The following is a 25,104-nucleotide window of genomic DNA, read 5'->3' on the forward strand; positions in this document are numbered from 1 at the left end:
ACACAGCAATTATCACCGCTTGTGTCCTCAAGGCTTCACTCTGCCCTTCTGTGACATCTGGCCGGCACTTCACGCCCGCAGACCACTGCCAGTGATACTCTCCTTGCTCCTGGTAAACTTCTTCCCTGCAAGTTGCTCTCTTGGCTCAATACTTGAGAAGGTAAAACTTCAGACTTGTCTGAGAGGGTGTCCAACCCGCACTCCACTGCGGTCAGCATTTAATCCGGTCTAGCACAGTCAGGTAGCCCTGGTTGGCGCTTTATGCTTTTAAGTATTATATTGTATTTTAATGTTTTAAAATTAATATCTTGACTTCTACTTATTTGATTTTTGTTGTTTTGGTCTGTTTTGCTCATACAAGTAAGCCCTATTTTTCTAACCAACAGAACACCACACATAAAGGCACCTGCCTACTCTCTGCCAAGATACCAGAGGGTGATTACAGGTTAATTTAGGATGTGTAGTCTTACCCTGACTAGGACTGCGGTTCCTGCTTTAACAGGGTGGATACCTCTGCCAACCAGAAACCCAATTTCTAGCAAATAGCAAAATGGCATCTACCAAAAAGTCTAGTTGTTGTGTATATTAGTTGGCCTACCTTTGTCAATGTGTACTGAGTGCCCTGCTTTGTTAAATAATGGAGGTTTTAATACAAATAATATATAATATTCTATTTTCCAAAACAACCATTTGGAGATATGAGAACTCATCTGTTATGCCACAATACAAAAATAAAACCAAATATTTACTCAGCTGGCAACACCCATCACTGTGTATGGTAGGGAATATAAAATTGGTACTATTTTAGGTGTAACACACACCAATGACAATGTACCACCGGGTTAAACTTTCCTCAATTTTCACCCTACAGTTAAGTAAGAAATGTCTCCCAATTCCACATAAGCCCACCCCAAAGTCTATGAGCCACGACAAACATTGTTAATGTGGAAGGCAGTGGCATTTCCATATTATACTACTAATATTCGTGGTAATATATCTAATGCAACACCCATATTTATGACATGGTTTCTAATTCAGACACCACAAAGGCACATGTTGTTTCCTTATAGAGTTTTACATCCTCAGCTTTTATGCTATATAAGAAAGTCTCTAATGTAGTCCTAAAGACCTGCATAAAAAATCGACCCTGATTTAAATCTCCAACTGTAGCTGGGGACGTATCATGATAGTCTATGCACCTGTTTTTTTAATGGGAGATTTCTAAATATAAATATAAAACTTGAAATTCCTCAGATTTACAGCACAAACTTCAGACAGAACAATTTAGAAACAATAATCATGGATTGCATTGCTCTATTTCTGAGATGTTCTATCTAATGTTCATGCCTTCATTTGGAAAAATTCGGAGTTCAATCTTTAGATACATTGCATGCAGAAAAAACAGGCACTCGACTGATCATGGTACAGCCCCTTGTTTTCTTATGAATTAGCATCTCCTAACTCTCCATCTTCTGCATACCTCCTCTTTTGGACTATAGCTTACTCCATTTTGCTTGCATGTTTACCTTGATCTCTAGGATTTTGTTTCTCAAGAATGCCCATACCTCATTTCATAGTCATAATATTTCCTTCTCTGAAACCAGACCCATGCAATCTAACAATACGTTATCTGCCTTTATCTATCTATTAATCCTATTATCATTTGTAGAAACTTGCATAGCCAAAATTAATGATCGCACTTAGTACTAGCAATTTATTCTACGACCAAGAAACTGGAACAAATTCATGGTCTCTTTTAGAGCACCAGGCCAACCCCAGTAACTACCAAAACCCAGTTACCAGCAAATTAACCTTTGAAGGTTCCGAAGCAGCATGCTGTCTGGTGTAAAGCACTACAATGCTTCTTCAGGGATAAATGTTATGTAAATTCACTTACAATAAGATAAATCCTAAACATACCTCCCTCGTGATTACCTTTATATTTGAATGAACAGCTCCTTACTATCTGAGAAGATGCACATTTTTCATGGTTACTAATTTGAAGACTTTTCTAAGCAATACTCATGAATACCCATAAAATGAACATTAAAAATCATCATTAATCCAGCGATTTAGACTTTGGCAGCTATAGAACAGTTCACTAGGGTAAAAGAGGACCTCATCTCCACTAACCATATGCACTGCCATCCGCCAAATTTAGAAACTTCCACCTCCCCACCAGTCATCACTGTACATTGCAAGGACCCAGCATCACAGCAGTTCTAAAAGATTCAAGGTGCAAAAAGCTCGGTGCATGGCCCTTGTTGGTTTTGATGGCTGTCCACCAAACCTTTTTTGATTTGTTTTCAAAAACGTACTCCAACCGAGGGTTTTCTCCAATGGTGTGGGGTCTTTACTTTTTTCTGACCCTCACTGTTGGATAGGAAAGAAGGACACCACACCATTCACCATAAAAAAGGTGGCCAGTGTATTGTTCTCCCTCCATGGCTCAACACAATTGAAGGAAGCTTTCTATCAACAAATCCAATAGGGTTTCATCTATGGAAAGCTTAGATCTCTTAAATATGGTGGATGGACTGAGAGTTGGGCAACAAAGTTCCTGGCCTGCTAAACTCTAAATCAGCTTCTATATGTGTTACGCAATGCACTTTTGCATGCCAAATGTGTCACAATCAGTGCAAACAAGCGTTGGCGGTGTTCACATTTGGCAAGGAATCTCAAGCCAAATGTTATTTTAATGTTGTTGGCATTAGAAAGGCGAATGTTTTGCTATTATTTAAAAAAAAGAAGGTAAGCCTCTGTACAGCGTATGCAGTTTCTCAAACGACATTTCTAACTTTAGGTCTGTACTCACAAATAGTTCTTTAGAAATACACTCACTTAAGTGTGAAATACTAAACCTACACATATATCCACCGGTCACCAAAAATCACTGGTACGCATAATTCCAACTAGTAGTCTTGTTTTTTTTATTCAGATGCAGCAGAATGTGGTGTGTTGTAATAGACAATGCATACGTTTAATTAAGAGAAATGTATATATCACCTTTGGAATTTCCTTGAACACACAGCCGTCAATATTTTCTCTAAAACTGTGCAATGTTTCATCAAGTGCTAGTTGATGTTACCACAGGCGTACAATTTATAGAAAAAACAGAACAACTCTTTACTAGATCTAAGCTTCCATATTAAAAAAGCAGTCATGAACATTAAAAACCTCCAAATAAAAGAAAAATGTATTTAAAAAGACACCAATCTTATTGATTTTACCAGGGACTTTAACATTTACATTTCTCGAGTTATCTTTTTATTCCTAAGCACACATGATTTCTAGTGTAAAGCTTTGTTGCAAACATAGCATTAGTACATCAGGGGAAACACAGATAAAAGCCTATGAAGCCAGGCTTTCCTTCTCTTCTGCAGATGTGCACCACAGCTGTTTTTCCGATAGGAAAACCCAGGGGTAAGTTCAGAAAAAAGCCATACTGTATAGCAGGTGGGATGCCGGATTGAACTTATATAAATAAGGAGTCATGTGACTCTTCAGAAATCCTTCACCTGTTTGTAAAGAGTTCATTTTCTAGATAAAGATACCATTCCACAGAGGTATATTTTGAATTTTGATTGATGAGGCCTGCTGTAATGTCTGTCTAAACGGATGTGAGATAAATGGCTAGGTAAGTTGTGATCTTTGATAAATTACCCTTCGACTACAATATGTATCGATGATCCATGTCAGGGTTCATTTGATTAGTTGTCAGTTGCATTATTCCGATGATGAGAGTACAACTTAGACGGGTACCACAGTGAAGACAGATGTGTGCCCTGTCAGGTGAAATTAGCAGATCCATTAAAGTAATGACTACATACTGGTCCGGAACATTTTGAGGGAATAGAAAAAAACTACAGTAAGGCCAATGTGCTCTTGGCACCCTCATCCATTTAGATGAATAACATAATATACAGTTGTGTGCACTACAATTAACAAAGTCAAAATATATTTGGTCGCTAATGCTATTTGGATACATGACACAAAGGACACACAATATTGTTTTGCAGCAGTGTTCTGGTGCGGTATTTTTTGCATTCAGACTGGTAACAACAGGTAGGGCCAGATTTACGGATTTTTCATACACTGATGTTCCACTGCATTGCACAAGGAGAAAAACATTGCACAGATCATGGATGCTAGGAATGGCCTTCTGCTGGTTCATCCCCTCTGCTGGCACACTAACAGGCTTTTGTGTTCAACAGAGAGCGTCACACCATGTTGCAAAGGTGAGTGTATGCTATTTAGTATAAGATTTGCTCTGGAAGCATATGCCTTTAGTACAAGTTGCTATGCTTATACAAACTGAGAAAAATAGCATATATTGATTTGCTCTGTGCACTGCAGCACATATACAATGCATGCTTTTTTTGTTAGTTTTTTTTAGAAATAAATACATTTCCACTCGTTAATGTCTGCTTCAAGGAGGTGTCAGTTTTATATGTAAAGCCCGGTATGGATGTCTTAGTATATTGAGCTTTTTGTCAAAACCTACTGATGTTTACAGTCATCCGCCGCAGTAATGCCACCTTGAAGCAAAACGAAGTAAAGCGATGAAAATTAACCCAAAACAATGCAAATGTGTTTTTGAATTCAGAAAATGGCACCTCATCTTTTGCGCTGGATAGTAAAAAAGCCTTAGATGACTTTGAGTCGCTAGGAGGCTGAGCAAAGCTTTAGTAAATTTGGGCTGTGGAATCTTAAGCATGTGCTTATTCCTAGTTACTTTGTTATTACTAGTTATAGATGGGATTACCAGTTTAAGTTGTGCAATCGAAGCCCAAAATGGATTACATTTCACACAGTTCTTTTAAGGATTTGATAGGAATTGAAACATTAGTAATAACAATAAACATATTAATAACAATAATAATAATAACAACAACAATAATACTATTGATAATAATAATAATAATAATACATTCGCTATTCACTTTTTCTGTAACAATTTAAATGTACCCTTAAATTTATTTAGAGTACCTGGGCACCTAGGGGCATATGTAGAAGCCCTTTATACCTTGCGCCACCTTAGCATCATTTGTCTTACACTACTGTGGCATTAAAGAGGAATATGACACTAAACCACTACTACCTAAACAACTACTACTTAAACAACGACTTCCCAACACCGAAAAAACCTATAAAACGAATTATTTTACAACGAAGTCTAAACAACGAAAAAAAACATTAACTAAATTATTCCTGAACAACGAACACCTATTTAACGACTACGAAAACCACTAAATCACGAATATTCCACTAAACCCCTACTATGTAAACCACGACTACCTAAACAACGACTCCCCAAATAACTACTACCTAAACAACGACTACCCAAAAAAAATATTACCTAAATAACGACTACCCAAATAACGAATACCCAAACAAACTACTACCCAAACAACGAATACTTAAACAACGAATCCTAAAATAACTACTACCCAAACAAACGACTAGCCAAACAACGAATGCCCAAACAAATACTACCCAACACTGAAAACGCCTAAACACCTAATATATTTAAAACGAACTCCAAACAATGAAAAATATTAATAATTAATATCACAACTAAACAATAACGATTAATAAATAAAATATTAAAACCACTACAGTACTGCGTAAAAAATAAACGAAATTGAAAATAACAATATTTTTCCTACATACAAAAAACAAAACATCACAAAAATCCAAAACATATAAACACCGTTTTAAATCAAAATAAATAATACTTAAATAATTATAAAACAAACACAACACTAAAAAAAAAACCTACATAAAACGATAGTCCTACAACACTTTCTACATGACCCATGAAGTACTTCCTCTACTAAACAAACGAGAACGAACATTAAAAAAAATACAAACTACAAAACAAATACACTCCACAATTATATATATCTAACATCACAAACGAATTCATAATAAAAAAACACATCGAAAACACATTCAATTTACAAATAAAACAATACTTACAAAAACACATATAAATACCAACGATCTCCATTTCCTACTCATTACTACACCGAACAACTTACAGAGAAGACAAGCATCTCACTACGGAAAAGAGCTAAAATATAATTTATCCAACACCGCCATCTACTGAGATAACAAGGTAAAATATCCATAAATAAATATAAAGAAATGTACTAACCTATACCACAGCTAAAATAATATATAATTAATGTACCTTTCGTACTATTTTGTTACAGGCATAAATATCAAGAATCTGACCAAAAAGATAAACACCACACCTTCACCATCAAAGGTAAACCATTACCATTATTCAAAAACAATTTCACTAAACCATAATTGCATTAAAAAAATTGTTAAATAACGAATACCATAATATAATTAAAATATATATATAAAATATTAAATCTACAAATTAGTTAAAAATAAAAATAGATTCACCTAATAAATTTAACCAAAAACCAAATATTATTCACCAAATTTCAAACCTACTAAAAAAATTACTTCTAAATCAAAAAAATTAATAATTAATAAAACAAAAGAATAAACTAAATAATACACTCTTTCTTATTTCTCACAGACTCCAAGAACCCCAAAAAACACCAGAAGACATAGAAAAGTGAAATAAATCAATTAAAAAAAAAATAACATCTGAAATAAGAAAATAAACTCAAAGTAAGTATAATATTTTCATTATAACATACAACCAGATTTTCTAGTTAAATAAAACTAAACAAACATTCTTTTTCAAATACCCCTTAACTTAACACCAAACACATAAATTCAATGAAATTAAAAACACTTCACAAACACAGTACATATATTATATAAAAAAATAACTATTACAACTCCACCAAACATTTACCTCTAAACAGCTGCTGGGCTATAAACATAAATAAATTTCACAACAAAACACCAACTTCCAAAACAACTAGTACCTTAACAACAAGGACAGAACACCAACCTTGTTCTTACTACTAATAATTTTACCACAAATGCCTTAACAACAATATTTCATTGTAAAAGCATTCTTAATAAAAGCATTACTAATAATCACCATTCACCCTACATCCCTCACCTCACCCCACCCCCCCAACCCCATCCCAAAACCTAAAACCCCCTGACCCTCCACCCCCTCCCCAAAACCAAAAACACCCCACCCCCCTAACCCCACCCCAAAACCTAAAACCCCCTAACCCCCACCTCCTCCCCAAAACCTAAAACCCCCCACTAACCTAATTACCTCAATAAACACATTATATATTAATTAACTTACTAAGTAGTAAACTAAATCCACCACAAATTTAATAATAAAAACTGCAAACTTCTTTTAACCTATTTCTTTTATATTATTTACAGATATTTCACAAATGGCATCGCAAGGAGAAGCAAGTTACATAACCTCAAGAACCGGAAACCAGCTACTAAAATATGAAGGTTATCTTTATTGCAGAGACAAGGTTGTCAACCTCAGGAGCCATTGGAGGTGTGTACAATTCTACTCTTCACATTGTAGAAGCAGAGCTGTAACTCTAGAAAACACAGTTGTTAAGACATCAGATCACAACCACTCTGCCTCTGCAATAGAAATTGAGATAAGAGAAAACATACAAAAAATAAAAAACATTGCACACACCTCCAATGACTCCTGCGGACAAGTTATAAGGGAGGTAGTACAATATATTCCAGTACAGATTTCTGGTAGCATGCCTTCTGTACCAAACTTTAGGAGAATATTTCAACGAGAAAGACTGGCATGTAATCCCCAACATATAACACCACAAACCTATGAAGACATTAACATCCCCCCAGAACTAACAATTACCTTCTCCCAAGAAACTTTCCTCATTCACGACTACGAAAACCCTCAAAAAAGAATTTTTATATTCAGCACAACATCCAACTTACTAATCCTACAAAATAGTGAAATTTGGATGATGGATGGAACTTTTAAATCTACACCCCATCCATTCACTCAAATTTACACCGTACATGCCACAAAAAATAACACTACAATCCCCCTAGTGTATGCATTACTACCTGATAAACATTCCTCTACATACAATGATTTTTTATCAACAATCAAAAACAAAACATTAAATAAAACACCTAGAAAAGTAATACTAGATTTCGAATTGTCAATGATAAATACAATACTAAAAATATATCCACAAACCCAAATTCAAGGATGCTTTTTACACTTTTCACAAGCATATTGGCGTAGAATACAAAAATCATCCCTAAGTAGAGAATATTTCTCAGATTGCATACTACAATTTGAATACAAAAAACTCACAGCATTATGCTTTGTACCACCTACAAAAGTAGATGAGTATTACACCGCAATAACAGAGTTTAACTATTATACACAAAATGAAGACAAATTAGAACCCTTACTAAATTACTTCGAAGAAACCTGGATTGGACACCTAAACAGATCTCGTCGCAGACGAAAACCAAGATTTCCAATAGAATGGTGGAACTGCTACCAAACCTGTTTAGAAGGTGGTGCAAAGACTAATAATGCCATTGAAGGATGGCACAACGCCTTCAATAAAGTAATAGGTAAACCCCACCCAAACCTGTATCATTTCATGGAAATCTTGAAAAAGGAACAAAGTTTCCAAGAAATGAGACTTTCTCAATCACTGTCAGGTAGCCTGAACCCACGCACAAGTAAAAAAAGCAAAGAAATGACCGAAATAATTTTGGCAAAAATACAACAATTTGATACAATAACACCATCAGAGTACCTCAACAGTCTAGCATATATTCTACATTACTAACAACCACTAACCTACTGAAAAATTACTTGCCAGTTCTAAAAAACACCAAACACCATCAATTAAATTGGCATTTTTCAAATTTTTTTTACACTAAATTTACACAACAAATTTTTTTCTTACCTTTCAAGTTTTCATGTCTTTATCCAAACATGTGATGCTGAATAAATCTTCTTCATTAATATAGAAAGAAGCATCTCATACATAGAAAAGAAAAAAACACAAGTACTTAAATTAATACCTGAGTATTAATACACTTCCCCACCCATAACCCCTACATCCCATATATCCCACCCCTAAACCCACAACATAAATTACACCATATAAAAAAACACAAGTTCTAAAATTAATACCTGAGTATTAATACACTTCCCCACCCATAACCCCTACATCCCACATCTCCCGCCCCTAAACCTACAACATAAATTACAACATATAAAAAAACACAAGTACTTAAATTAATACCTGAGTATTAATACACTTCCCCACCCATAACCCCTACATCCCATATATCCCGCCCCTAAACCCACAACATAAATTACACCATATAAAAAAACACAAGTACTTAAAATAATACCTGAGTATTAATACAATACCCCACCCATAACACCCACAACCCATGGAATCCATTACTTAATCCACACAATATACTTTAAAAAACTAAACATATAATAATTAAACCCTAAACAAATAAAAAACAAAACACAAAACTCACCTTAAAATTCATCAAAAATAATTCACTTACTTTAAAATTCGTTGTTCTGGCATTAGTTGTTAAGGTAAAATCGTTGTTAAACCAGTAGTTGTTCAAGACTTCGTTGTTAAGACCCAGTAGTTCTTCAAGATTCGTTGTTAAAGCAAGTAGTAATTCAAACGTAGTTGTTAAGGTTGTTTCCCATTAAGGAGCCATTTTTGTTGCACCATATTTACAAAGTGGTGCAATGCAAGCATTCTACCACTTTGTAACCCCTTGCACCAGATTATGCCTGCGCCAGGCATAATGTATGCAAGGGGGAGTTCCCTCATTTGGAGGTCTATAAAAATGGCGTAGTGAAATCTACCAGATTTCGGCGTCATTTTCAACGCCTGCCTTAGGCAGGTGTTAAAATGATGCTTCCATTGTATTCAATGGCCTCCCGTGACTTTGGTCGATTAGGGCCACAATTTTTGCCACTAATCCACCAAAGCGCCACAATAGGGTCAAAATTGTTGACTCTATTGGCCTAACATGCGCTGTAGTGCACCATTTTGTAAACAGGACGCACACATGGTGTTGATAGGGAGTGTAATTGGGGCGCAAGAAAAGTGGTGCATCATCTATGATGCGTCACTTTGTTGTAAATATGTCCCCTAGGGCCTCATTTACAAGAAACTGGCGTATCGCTCACAATGAGCCAGTTTGCTTGTGCCGCCCTGCTCCCCCTAACGACATCATGGTAGCACTGTATTTACAATACAGTGCACCATGGCGCTTGTTAGCACAGCTGCATCAGAATTTCTGATGCAGTTTTGACACTTTGCTGGACTAGCTTCAAAGATTTTGACACTAGTCCAGCGAAGTGCAGGGAGGCCCATAGAACAAAGTACAGCATCACTTTAATGACTGCCCCGAGCAGGCATTCAAACATGACGCAGAATAACATAGTAAGGGGCATATTTATACTCTGTTTGCGCTGGAATTGCGTAGTTTTTTTTTACGCAATTCCGACGCAAAACTAACTCCATATTTATACTTTGGCGTTAGACGCGTCTAGCGCCAAAGTCCATGGAGTTTGCGTCATTTTTTTGCGTAGACACCTACTTTGCGTTAATGATATGCAAGGTAGGCGTTCCCGTCTAAAAAATTGACTCCGAGCCATGTGCGCCGTATTTACACTCCCGGGCAAAATTCACGCCCGGGAGTGGGCGGGTCAAAAAAAATGACGTCCAGCCGCTTTTGCGCCGTTTTTTAGCGCCTGGTCAGGGCAGGCGTTAAGGGACCTGTGGGCTCGGAAGGAACCCAGAGGTGCCCTCCCATGCCCCCAGGGACCCCCCCTGTCACCCTTGCCCACCCCAGGAGGACACCCAAGGCTGGAGGGACCCATCCCAGGGACATTAAGGTAAGTTCAGGTAAGTATATATTTTTTATTTTTTTTGTGGCATAGGGGGGCCTGATTTGTGCCCCCCTACATGCCACTATGCCCAATGACCATGCCCAGGGGACAAAAGTCCCCTGGGCATGGCCATTGGGCAAGGGGGCATGACTCCTGTCTTTGCTAAGACAGGAGTCATTTCAATGGGGGTTGGGAGTCGAAAAAAATGGCGCAAATCGGGTTGAGGCGAAAAATTTGCCTCAGCCTGACTTGCCCCATTTTTTGGCGCCCAAGCTCCATATCCCCCTACGCCGGCGCTGCCTGGTGTACGTCATTTTTTTTCACGCACAGCAGGCAGCGCCGGCGGCTAACGCCGGCTAACGTCATTGAATAAATACGGCGCCCACATGGCGCTTCAGAATGGCGTTAGCCGGCGCTAACTTTTTTGACGCAAAACTGCGTTAGCGCAGTTTTGCGTCAAAAAGTATAAATATGGCCCAAAATCTTTTAGATTTCACTGTGCCATTCCCAAGAGCCTCCTTGCAGTGGAATGCCTCCCTTGCATACACTGTACCAGACGCAGGTATAATGTAGCACAAGGGTTTACGAACCGGCACAATGGTCCCATTGCATCAGTTTGTAAATATGGCATGGGGTGGGGGACTGTTCTGCGGCACACGTCAGAAAAAATGATGTTACAGCAGTGCAAGGGGCTTGTAAATGAGTCCCTTAGTTTCTTCCACAGTATCTTGTGAGCTACCTGAAAAATTGACAAGACAATAGTATGGTTGGACTTTTCAAATGACTACGACTTTCAAGATAAAGTCCAAAAAGTCAATGCAATAACTTCTCCGAAGTTGTGGCTTGTTTTTGAACCGGATGTCCTAAAGACCGTAATCACTTCGCAGAAATCTGCTCCATTTACTAAATTGATGAATCTGTAAGAAGAAGAATCACATTGTCTGTGCTTTTCTGTAAATGAGCATAATGACTGATGCTGTTCTTAAATACACAGAGGAGTTGTTGTTTCAAGAACGCGAAGAAATAATGATTTCTATTATAACTTTTCCCTTAGGAATATAATAATACTTTCTATCTCATTGGTAAGTGCATCCAGGGCATGTGCTCTGATATTAGCTAATTTCTAATTTGTTTTACAGTATTCCATAACATTCTCTAATTCCTCGTCATTTTCAAAGTATTTCCATCTAATATTTTCCCAAGCCTCCTTATATAGTAATTTCCTTTCCAACCGGCTTTTATAATTTTTTCTTTTTTTTTTCAATTCAAGTATACACACTTTAGCATTTTGATGTTAGCATGTATATACATTTCACTTCATGCAACAAGTGCAGCAAAGGGTCTAAGGATTGGAGAACACACTTTGTTACTCCAGGTCCATTTCTTTGGTAACTCCATGGTAAGGGGATGACTTAATGAGAAGCTGGTTAATGAATATAACAATTAAAATGTTTGCGGGTTCAGCTGCTTTATTTGGTTAGCGTGTGTGCATGTGTGAGCTCTTCAGTTATCGGTCTCTATACAGGTACTTGCGAAGGTGGGGTTGTTTAGATAGAGGCTCAATTTTACGTTCAAACATGTCTCACTTTTCTCATGTGCTGGTGCTGTTTAAGGTTAGATTGCTCTTTCTATATTTGCTCATTTTAGAGCTGTCACTGGTCTGACTCACGTGTCAGGTTTCGGTTGTTGTTACTTTGCATTAGTAGGGTGCAGTGTCCCACTGACGTTTAGGGGAACTGGACAGCACCAGAAGTCTGATGTGTGGGCTGGTGTCCTGGCTGTTTGTGGGCCTATTTTATGGTCTGGCGGGTTGATTTTTACTGTTGTTTCCCTGATTATACCATAAACATTACCTGCAGCAAGCACAGATGCATACCATCTCCCTGATCTTGCAGAAATTCTATAGATAGTATCTTTAAAAGTTCAAAAATGCCCTAATTCGCATCATATCTGCCACTTTTTTTAGCTATCCAATTGCCTAATAGAGACCACCTCAATTTTAGTGCCCAGGCCTATTTTCTATGTTCTATCCTGATCCAACCTGGTGGGTGTGCTTTTCTTGAATGCCTCTAGTACTTAGTCACATTGGCTAGCTGGTATTTTCTTCCTTAGGCCTCTTTTTCCTTCCCTGTATGTTGAATGGTTTGACCCGGAGGCAAGTACTTGACCGCTGTACACCAGTGTCTGAGTGGTGAAGTGATGTTGACCACCAAGCCACAGCCATGGTCCTCTTTGCCATCAGTAAAGCCTTTTAGAGTTTGGGGAGTATAAACTAGCCTGATCAGCACTACAGTGAGAGTTTAAGTGTATGTGTTGTAATATTCTTTCAACAATGGAATTTTAGCGATTTTTCATCCAGTATTTCTAGATAATGGAACAGCCCCACACCACGTGGTAGAAGCCTGGGTCATACAAGGCACATCTTGGGCATAACAAATTTGAATGTATATGTCTTATTTAGCCTTTTATAGTTCATGTGTATTTTATGCATATAATTGAATTGTATGTGTTTGAAACTAGTATTTCTAGGTATTCTGATTATATTCTGGTATCCTTTCCCGTTCCTTGTCTGTGAATTCTTTCCCCAGAACTATTTCCCTTTTATCAAGGTTATTCTTTGTCATGGCACATACTGCCTTGTATAGCCAGGTGACTCGGTGCCCCCTTCCCCATCTGTGAATATCCTGTGTATCAGCATGAGCTTCCAGGGTTCTCCGACCATATTCCACTGATCTTTCATTGCTTTTGAGGGGAATAGGTATGGCTTGGTCTGTTGGGATTCCAACTCCATCTAACAGCTGTTCTGTTGTTGAAGGTACCTGCAGCATTGCAGTCATTCACTGTTTTGATTCCAGTTTTGCCCACATCTCTATCTGTTTGGTCGTTTGGTAGTCTAGAGGAGTGGAATGGCATGTTAGCAGTAGTTAGTGTGCATATACTGGTGATATTTAGTCAGTATTTTGCTTCTTTGCCAGCTCTTTGTTCGAAGTTGTCTGGGATCAGTTCCTGTCTTTCCGCTTCTGTCAATAACAGTCGATTGATTCTGTCTGCTGTCACAATGATCTTTGCATGACCGCTTCTATGAAGTTTCCCCACAATCCAATTACACAGAGTCATAAGATAATCATGCAAGTTTCTAAACGTCAACCACATACTGGGCATAGATTTCACATAGGTTGAACCCATCACCACATAAGCCAACATATTTTCGCAACCTGTAATCACTCCCTCCTTACCATGACCCAATCTAACTTGGTGGGAATTTCTCTTCATGGTAATCAGTAGCTTGTATTTTCTTCTTGACTTTTATACACATCTAGCTAAAAGTGGCTCAAAGTGGACATATAAGTGGGGGATTGACATTAGAGAGATGACTTACTACTTCTGCACACTTTACCAAACCGCCATGTTGATTTTCCTTCATTCTCTGAGATGTAATTGTTACAAGGAAGATGACATAGGGATGAAGGTAAGATAACCCTTTAATGCATCCCCAGCCACTGACACTCTCTGGACAACTACCTCTGTCATAGTGAACTTATGGTTTCCCAAGGCTCTACAGCATGACAGAGGTAGAAATAGCAGAAACAATATGCCACACATCTTTCCTTTTACAACAACTCATTTGAAAATGACAAAATCTACAGATAGTAACTCTACAATGCAGGTAAAATAAAGTACTGATACTGGTCTAAACGTAAACACATAATAAATATATAAAACACTCGCTTTAACAGGGAAATAAAGCTATTTTGCAAAATCGTATAGGTGCTTATGGTATTTCACAGTGTGGTGGCTCACCCTTGGTGCCCATTGGAATCACAATTGTTTAGTAACAGATATATAATAAAAAGGTTTCCTTCCCACAGAAACTTCATCTCTTGAGGTTCCACTAGGTGCAGGACAACAATCATGCTGTCCTGGTTGAGTACTATTAAGAACCACACTGCCCAAGTTTCAAATGCATCCATCACCGGTTATTACAGCTCTTTTAAATAATTTGCAAAAATAATTTGCAAAAACTCTTGGTTGTGTAAATGTGCCCAACTCTCTTATTCCTACTAGAGCAAGAATCTTGATCCACCCACCAACCTGCACTTTTGCTGCCTTCACACGTTTTCTTGTATCAAAATATGTCTTTCTTATACTGGCCTTGTGCCTTTTTCAGTCTTTGGACACTGAGACATCAATCCATTCCTTTTTTCCAATTTCATCCAACTAGAAAGTATTTTTAATCTTTTCTTTTACCCCTGAAGAGATCAAATGGCATTTTCCCTGCAGTGGAATATGAGGCAATCCTAAACGCCACTAATCATTCTTGATGAACTTTCTTCCAATCCAGTCTAATAATCATTGCTAAAAGTATTCCCTCTTTTATTGTCCGATTAAAGCTTTGTACCCTTGTATTTGACTGTGGTGGTAAAGAAAACACCTCTAGCGAATGATTCTATAGTCCCAAAAACAATATTCTGCTTCTCTATAGCAGAATGTGACTCTGTTTTTTAAAAGTGTTCACTGGAAAAAAAACTCTCACGAAAGGGCTCCTCCTGGGATTTTATCACAGAACTTTACGAATTATCTTAGAGACACTTCACTTCAGGCCACTGGGAAAACATACCTATGACCACAATGAGATTTGGAGTAAGACTTTCACCCCCTTAAGGGACCCACTATGTTTACGGTCATTTCTTCCATGTGACCATGGGACTCACTCAGACTTTGGATGGCAAACGAGGTTTGTGAGTCTTGTCACTTGCAACATATTTTCTGCAGTTTATAATCATCCTTTCTGTTTCCACAGAAAAATCTAGCCACTAAACATATGTGCAAATGCATTCTTTAGTTTTTATGATACCAAAATGATGTTCATGTGCATGTCAATTACTCTATTTCTTAGACCCTTTGAGATTATCAATCTAGTACTACCAAAAAAACGACCATCATTCGCCTCTAACTCCTCTTTAATCTCCCAAAATGGTCTTACAAAAGAGTAGGGTCCTCATTTACAAGAGTCCTGCGCTACCAGAGTGTCACTTTTTATGACACCTCACTGGTGCATGCCTCTCAATCATATCTGTGAGGCGATGCAAAGCCACCCTGCATTGCATTGCAAGGCCTCATAGATATGGAGTAAGGCAAGGCAGCACAAAGTGCTGTGTTGCCTTACTCTATGTCAAGGAGGCGTTCTATGGGCGTTGCAGTGAGTTTCCCACGCAACACCCATGGGTTTTGACACCTTCCCAGATTTACAATGATTTCTAAACCTGGGACTGTGTCAAAACTGTGCACCTCCCCAGGGAGCCGTAGCAACGAGAAATGACTTTATTTCTCCTTGATTTTTCTTCTTTCTATGTGTGCTGCATACTGCAGCACACATAGAAAGAGGAAAACACCTCCATTGATTGTTTTTCTGCAGGAAGATATTGCTTCCTGCGCACAAATCATCATACCAACAACGCAGACAACCTTGTTCCATGGTGCCCTATGCACCAATTTGTGCACCAGCACAGGCAGAAGGGACAGGAATGCACCATATTTCATTCATATCATTAATATGTCCTGCTTTTCCTTTAGATGTAGGGCAGTGCAGCAAATGGACTAAGGGTCTGATTTAGATACTGGGGGATGGCTTACTCTATCACAGTGGTAACAAATATCCCGTCCACCAATATCTAAACCCCACATTTTATGGTAGACAGGTTTGAAGATTTAGGGGAGAGGTTTTTTCATGAGGTGTGGGAACTGCTTTCTGAATACAAATGTTTGATTATGGGAAAAAGGAAGTTTTTCTTAGAGGTAATGATTATGAAACTTCTATGAGCCATTCGATGATTTGTAAAAAGATGGCGTTGCACGGCATAAGTAATGTGTCAGAGGCTACCTTGACTTGCTACTTGAAGGTTATTCCTGTTCCCATGAATCACCCAGTGTTTCAGTTGCTTTCAAATGGAAGTTACTTGATGCCGAGTAATCAAGGTTACTGTGGGATGAGAGCAGGTGTCTCATAAGTAATTTTGGTTTCTCACAAGAGACCAGCTGTGGAAATGTGTTAATTGTACCCCCCATGCCTGAGATTAGAATAGCAAACTTGTGGCCTTATCCTACTAGGTTCACTGTCAGCTTCGACAAACTGAGCAGGCTGAAAGCAATATTGTTTCTAAAACACTTGGCACTCACATCTGCCTGTGAAACTTATGATATACAAGTAGCAAGGTCATCAGCGGAGATGCAATCCATCTTAACTTCCAACTTTCCAAGACACATAGATGAACTTGTGAGTTGTGTCTTTAATGCCTCAAACTCCGTGGGGGTCGTACACTTTTTTAAGTCAATGGGGTCTAGCTTTGTAAGCATATTCCGTACTGTCTTTAGAGAGATACCATCATTCATCATTCAAGTGTCTTTGGAGGTATACCTCTTGTACTGACATTGTTTGGCAATATTTTGCGGCTGCTAATTTTCCTTCACAATGGATGTCCTATTGCAAAGCCAAGGGGATGGAGCTAACACCCAACCAACTGTGCCATGATCGCATGATGCAGTATTTTGGTGTATGGCTGATAAAGGAACTTAACACTGATTGGTCATTGTCTTTCTGGCCAGTATGTTTCTGTTGTGTGCAGCCTGTGTTCCACTGTCTGTGGTGCCCTTTTCGAGATCACACTGGAAGTGTTTCTTGGTAAGCAAAAAGTGCTTCCTACAACCATTAATCTGCTCATGTCCCCAGTGAGGGTTCATTTTCGGAGTTGTCCTAGAAGAATTTGGTTGCTTCATGATACCTTCCATGAGCCACCATGTGGGGACAAGGATGCGGACAAGGATACTGCAGCTCCAGGCGTCCTATCTGCTGGTTCATTTGTTATGGGCATGCACAGAATGTGTCTCTTTGGCTCCAGCTGAGGCCTCGGATAATGTTTGTTCCTTGGGCCTTCTAGGTGAGGCTTGGATTCCATCTCGACTATTGTTTTTGATGACCTCATGTTGAATTCTGATGGCTTTTAATTTGACCCTGTTTTAAAGTTCTGAACTTTTAATTGGCTGCTTTTTTTGATCGTCTTACTCCGCTTGTTGATGTGGACATTTTAAGGCATGTTTTAGTTTTTAGATGATTTCTATTATAGGGGTTTTCAGAATCTGTGCTTTGTTTCATCTGTCTAATTATCCCAGCTCACTCTTTATATACTAGATTGCATTTGTTTCAAGATGTATTGGAAACTTATCTCACATCTCTGTCCCACCTTGGCATGCCTGAGCAACTAAGCGAAAGGGGTATGATCTGTTTGCACAACTTCACTGAGGAGTTGGAGTGTCATGTTCAATCACCTTGTACCTCAGTAGGTTTGGAGGTTAGGGTGAGGCACTGTGAGTTACAGTTAGGCCGACTTTTACTAACTGCATGGTCAGACTCAGTCTGCCACACCTTGCCGTTCTGTCATCCTAAACATGTAGTCCTGTTACCAAAGTGGGAACAGCATAACAAAATGACTTGGAGCCCTGACAGGAGAATGGAAGAACTTTCCAGAACTAGGTGTGGGGGGTATTATAGGGAAGCTCTCCACTTCAAAATCTGGTACTAAGTATAAATATTGGACCCTCAGAATACCTCTTCAGTACATTACTGGACCTGTGAAAGACTGCCTTGGACTCGCAGATGACTGCCTTGTTGGCACTAGAGGATGACCCAGCTGCTTGAAGGCCTGCCTTGCTGCTCAGAGGAGTACTGGACCATCATCTTGAACCCAGGACCACAAGACGTAAATCCAAGGCTACTTGGCTGGCCTCCTGTGTGTGCTACAGGACATAACAAACTCCTACACCTGGCCTCTGCTGGATGAGTCATAACGCTCTAAGTGGATCTCCTAGATATTTGATGCTTGGTTGTAGAGTTGGTGGTACTTCTTTAAAAGATGAGAACCTACTTGCCAGCCGATCCACCCTAGGTGCCTTGCCAGTTTGCCTAACTTTGTGGTAGCTCCCGCTGTGTTGTTCTGAGCAGCGCAAATCCTGTTCAGCAGGAATTCTCGGCAAAGGTATCTGGCCTTGTTGAGCCCTCATCAGCTGCATCCTGAAGCTTCATCATGCTAGAGATTTCAAAAGGTAAACATCTTCACCGCAAATCTGTCCAGTGGCTCCCCAAGACCAGGCTTCATCCTCAGACAGTCTACTGCCTTGATGTAAAGACTTTTGTGGTCCACCTTGACAAGGATTGTTTTTATTATTTTGGTCACACTCTCACCCCTTTCAACAAATAACCCAAATTCTTACAATATGTATAATCATTAAATTACTTGATCTAGATGTGCCTCTTTCAAAGCAGCAATTCAAAAATTGATTTAAAGTTCTTATGATCTAACAAACCTTTGAGGCAGACTATTCATTTTGTGTATAAGTTAAATCAACTTCATTCAATTGACAGCTAAAAACAACCAATGTATGCAGTTTTATGTGTGTGCTAATTTGGACCCGAAAGTTAAACAGTTTTGTACCTAAGCCTCAAGACTGGCCTTTGGGACCACATAGAATGCATGATAAATGGCATGTTTTTGTCCTTGATTTTCTCAACAAGCTGCTGTATTTTTAAATCCATTTTTTTCTGACACTTAACATTGCACCTATTTATGCTGCTATTAATATACTGCATCAACCAGTTAAGGTAAATATCTGTCATTAACTTTTTTGTCTTTAAATTGTATTTTTATTTTTATAAGATGCACATTCTGCAAAATGTACTATATAATAAATAACTTTTGGAAATAGCATTCTCCTGATCAAGTGCAAATTTATGTTTCACTTGCCTTTAAGTGAATAAGCTTTTTGGTTAAGCCTGTGTAGATGACGCATCAGCGGTCAGGTTCTGCATGCCTAGAGATATGTATATCCAACATAATTGTTCACTTATAGAGTAATTGGATGTTGACTAGGAATGATAATTGTATACATGTTCCTTTCGCGATAGCTTGTTCTCATGGATTTAGAAAGTATTTCTAGACTTCTAACATTGTTACGCAGTTCAGATTTTACAAGGAATCATGCAATACAAATGTTGCTATGTCATTTATTTTGCTTTCCACTGAGAGGATATTAATTTTGAGACCACTCAACCAAAGAAAGTTTTTCCTCACTCAATGATGGATGTGGTTCAGCCAATGAGTGGGAACAAGCATATTTATATAACAAAGGATATCTTTTCTGTGAACCACATGTTCTCATACGAATGCGTTACATATTTAGTGCTGAAGGATTATGTTATGGCTATTTTATTGATAACCACTTAAAAATCATCCAGATAATTTTTTTGTAATATTGGCTCAGACTTTAGGGTCAGTAGAGAGCTCATAGGGATAATTGAACATTGTTCTGTCCAAACGATAAATAAACTAACACGAATCACTGAACTTCTTATTTCATCCTCTCCATTGAATCCTATCTATAAACCTTGGTTCAACTGCACTCTAAAGAGATTTAGGAGCAGAGTTAGAAAGCATTTTTGCAGATGTAAACTCTCTGATTTGGTGTTTGCTTCAGCAAAAATGTTTTTTTCTAATGTACTAATACCAATTTATGAGTTGATAAAGCTTTACTGACTCCTAAAAAGGGATTGCAAACCCATTCCGAATTTGTATTTGGAAGGGGCATGTTGTTAGCATCCCTTCCAAATGCTGAATCATTTTAAGATGTATCAATATTTTGCAACTGTAATCTGTTTGCAAAATGCTGAACAATTATCAACTCTTTGAGTTGGGTTTATAAAACATTCGCAAAAGGGACTTTAGAGACCCATTCTCTTTTGTGAATGTTGCAAAAGAGTTTTGTTGGAGCATAGGCAGTGGTCCAGTGGACCACTGCCAACTCTCAAACAAACTATAAGGATTATTTTTAAGCTTCCTTTATGGAAAATGGGCTTCATTTAAAAAAAAAAAGGTTTACTTTATTTCTTTATTTAAAGGAGATCCCAGAGATGGAGGCCTATTTGCCCTAGGAGGCCACTATCCTTGTGATGGCCACCAATCAGGGAGACTCACAATTTCTGACCTACATCATAATTATTAATGAGGTACATCAGATTATGACCCACTCTGAATCCGAATTTTTTAACTGACCTATTAGTACATAGGTCAGTTCACAAAATGCAATATTGAAGGCATAAATAAGGATCACCATTTTTTGTGACCAATATTTATTGCTTCTGTCCCATAGTCCCTGCTTTTCAGAAATGTTATTCAGAAAGTCTATCTATTTTGCTGTAGAGTGGTTTATTGTGGAGTCCACTTGCCATGTATTCATTTTTCAGAGCCGTTTAGTAAAAAGGCTATCAGCTTAATTTCATGAGCACCTTAAAACATTGTTGTTAGACCAATAGTTACAATAGTCCGTGTTCAGTTTTTTAGCCCCTAGAAACTGCTGTTTGTTTCACATCCAAATACCAAATTGCTGTAAGATGTATAGATGTTTTGCAACTTGAATCTGGTTACAAAACAATGACACTTTACCAACCCAAGATTGGGTGTTAATCCATTTACTAATAGGGTGGGGTCTTTTTAGAAGTAGGACCCCATCCTTCAAAAAAAGTGTTGGGGAGTGGGCAGTGTTCCACAGGATCACTGCAAACTCTCAAACAAACAAAAATTGTATATATATTTTTTAAACACAAACATTATTTCCTTTACGAAATACTGGCTGTATTTTTTTTTTTAAGTTCACTTTATTGAAAGGTAAGCACAGACATGGTTGTCTACTGATTCCAGAAAGTCACCACCCACGTCAATCCCTCTTTTGTGAGTTGCAATTCGCGATCTACCTCATTAATATTAACAAGATAGGTCAGATTGCACTCCAATGATTTACTGGTTGCAAAAACAGTGATCGCAAATTGCGGCCATGACTTTGTGAGCAGTAATTTGTACATTGGACTTGAAGAATATTACAGTATGAGGAAGGGAAGATACATAGGTATGCTCCAGGTACATGGATGTGAGGTTAAGGCTAATAAATCTATACTAACCTACCTATCTTTATTATATAATGGTAGTCAATAATTTGGTCACAGTATATTGGTTGGGTGATATTTAAAATTCAACACATTAGATTTGTAGATTTAACATATTTGTATTAGTTTATATGATTCTTTCTGTAATCTGTGGATATGACTTGAAACTTTCATAGGCCAATAACATGAAGGTTTTTTTGTTTTGTTTGTAATATGTGGTTCGCATTCAGTGTTTGTATCTGCAGTTCTTTCTTGAGAGTGGAGCTGACTCTGTAATGATAAACTATGACTGTGCTAAAGAATGCATTAGTATCATGATAATCTTCTTGCAATACAAAATACACACACTATTGGGCTGAGAGTTTAGCACATTGTCTCAGTTGGTAAATCTCAATTTGCTAAGGAAGAAGCATTTTGATTTCAAAGAATGCATCCACTCTCCCCCTAACAGGCCAATTACAGTAAATCGTCCAAGTGATGTAATGCATAATTCAAATCAAGCCCAGCACAATTGTTCAAGAGTATCATCTTAAGTGTATTTTCTGTCACAGAAGCAACTATAATATTCACTCCTCATAGCTGCATTAAATGATGGGCCACTGAAAATGTAGTGTCTGCAGTATCTCCCTATTGCTGGATTGAGTTGTTGCTCAATTATTAGGGCTTTCTAGCAATTTAGCAGAGTATCTCATGCAGGAATTTAATGCTTGTGAGTTTGTTAAATACTAATTAGTATAAACGAAACTATCATGTTCACTTTATTCACTCATTAAATGATAAAGTACCATGCCTTATATGCAAATATCAACAATGTATATGATAGAAAATAAATTAGATAAAAATAAAGAAATGTCCAACAAAACTACACCATGTTCTAAATAAAAGTAGTTTTGAACAGACCAGGTTGTTTATTGTTGCACATTAATTTAAATGTCACATCACCCACAACTGGCTGCACTCAGTAGGAAAATAGATGTGTGAAGCCGGGTGCTAGTATTTTGTATAAACTCTCGTAATGGCACCCTGACCCTTGAAACACCTACACCAGAACTTTGCAAGCGGCGCCACGTTGTCGGAGTACATTCCAACATGCATTGCTTTTCATTATGGCTCCGCAGAGATCTATGCGTTTTTAAAAACAAATTATTTAGTAATTTCCTGTTTGTTTTTTTTTCTCATAATAATTTAACTTTATTATATGGGATTGTGCTTTTCTATTTTGTGAGATTTTGTCTGTGTGTTTTCTTTGTTGGGATTGGAAGGAAGTAGTTAGTGTTGTCCCTTTTAGTGGATTAGTTTCCCTTGTTATGTTTCCCTTTTTCTGACTAAGTTCTATGCTCTGTTGATGTATTTTGTCATTCATGGGGGCAGGTTTATCAATGTTTCTTGCAGCACAATGCAGCAATCCACTCACAGTTGGTCCGCTTTCTTTCTCTTTCAAAAATATATGGGCATTAATATTAGAAGTAAAATAGGGCCAATACAAATTCTTTCATGGAACAGGTTACAAACAAAAATAGGCAAGCAATAATTTTACAATATTTAAGAGAGTCACTAGCACAAATCATCATACTGAAAGAAGCCCATTAGACCAAAAAATGAATGCGTTGACCTGTTTAAAATCCAAAAATGGGTTCAGCAAGTAGTATGTACTGATCAGGTTTGCGGTACCAGGGGAGTGGCCATCCTGATAAAAAAAAAACTATAAAGGAATATGTCTCAGATACAACAGGGAGGTGGCTAATCTCCAATTTACAAATCTATGATAAAATGTACACTTTAGTAGGGTACTATGGTCCATATGTTGATGGTCACTTGGTATACAATAATCAGAAGAGCTTTATGAGTGGATGATACATACATGAGTTGACCCACCGGTTGATTGGTATTATAGATCTTGCCACTTCTTTTAAGATCCCACTGGCACTACTGACACTCGGCATGACTAAAGCTGTCAACAAAGTTAACTGGAAGCATGTGAACATGGTTCTAAGGTATAATTCTGAGATACAATAAACTTTGAGAAAAGTCTGTAGAATAATTCAACTAATTTACAAAGTCCCATCTGTCAGGGTTTTACTAAATGGGGTGCTGACTTTGACATTTAAAATATCAAGGGGCACTAGGCAAGTAAACCCTTCTTTAGCACTATTGTTCAACTTATATATTGAACCTCTGGCTTGCAAAGTTACGAAGGATACCTGTATTCGTCCATTTACATACAATGGCTGTTAAAATGGTTGGTCTCCATGCTGATCATCTTATGATCTACAAAGCAAATCTTTAAAAACAAAGATAAGGGTCTTGAACCTGCGGAGGGACAACAAGCATATTAGCAACTGGATGAGATACATTGGGATCAAGATTACATAAGATCTAGAGAACATAGAAGAAATTAACTTTAAAATGGCCATTGCAGAGACAAGCATATCCCCAAAGAGTTGGACTTACATTCCAGTAACAATTTTTTGTAGAACAAATCTGGTTAAAGTGTCCATTTTGCCTGAATTCACCTTTCTCTTTAATATGATTGTTGGAAAATGGGTTATTGGTAGGGCAGGTAGGTACCTACACCTAGCAACAAGCCACTAACCTCCACATAGGTACAGTTAGGTCTCAGTAAATTAATCCCAGCTCAACCCTTGGTAGCTTGGCAACGAGCGTCAAGGCTTAACTTAGGAGACAAAGTGTAAAGCATTCAAATATCACAAAACAGTAATTAAATAAAACACAGGAAACAGTTTAAAAATCCAAAACCAATTTATAAAAATAGTTTATATTTTTATCTTTAAAATGACACAAAAACGATTAAAATCGGTTCAGGGGAACCGGAGATATGAATTTTTAAAGAATTATTACTTTTCTAGCGCTTAGAAACAAAAAGCGCCAATCGGGTCATCTGGTTGCACCTCGACCGGGGCAAAGTCAAACTTTCAGGCTGACCGCGATGGAGCCCTGCTCGGCTACAGGTCGCGGGAGGCCTCGGTTAAAAAGTTACCTTCTGACTTAGTCTTTATTTTGAAGTTTTTCTTCACCGGGACGAACCTGCCAGTTGAATCCGACCTCCTGGAGCCCTTGTCCGGATACGCGATGTGGGTTTCCTCGGTGGAGACTTTTACCTTCGGACTTAGTCGTTTTTTCGAGATGAAAATCCTTCGACCGGGGTAAACCTGGATCTTGATCCGACGTCCATGGAGCCCTTCTCGGATACGATGGCTGGGAGGTCCCGGTCAACTTTTTACGTTCGGACTTAGTTTCTTTT

This window comes from Pleurodeles waltl, chromosome 11 (genome assembly GCF_031143425.1).
Source record: "Pleurodeles waltl isolate 20211129_DDA chromosome 11, aPleWal1.hap1.20221129, whole genome shotgun sequence".
Taxonomy (NCBI): Eukaryota; Metazoa; Chordata; class Amphibia; order Caudata; family Salamandridae; genus Pleurodeles; species Pleurodeles waltl.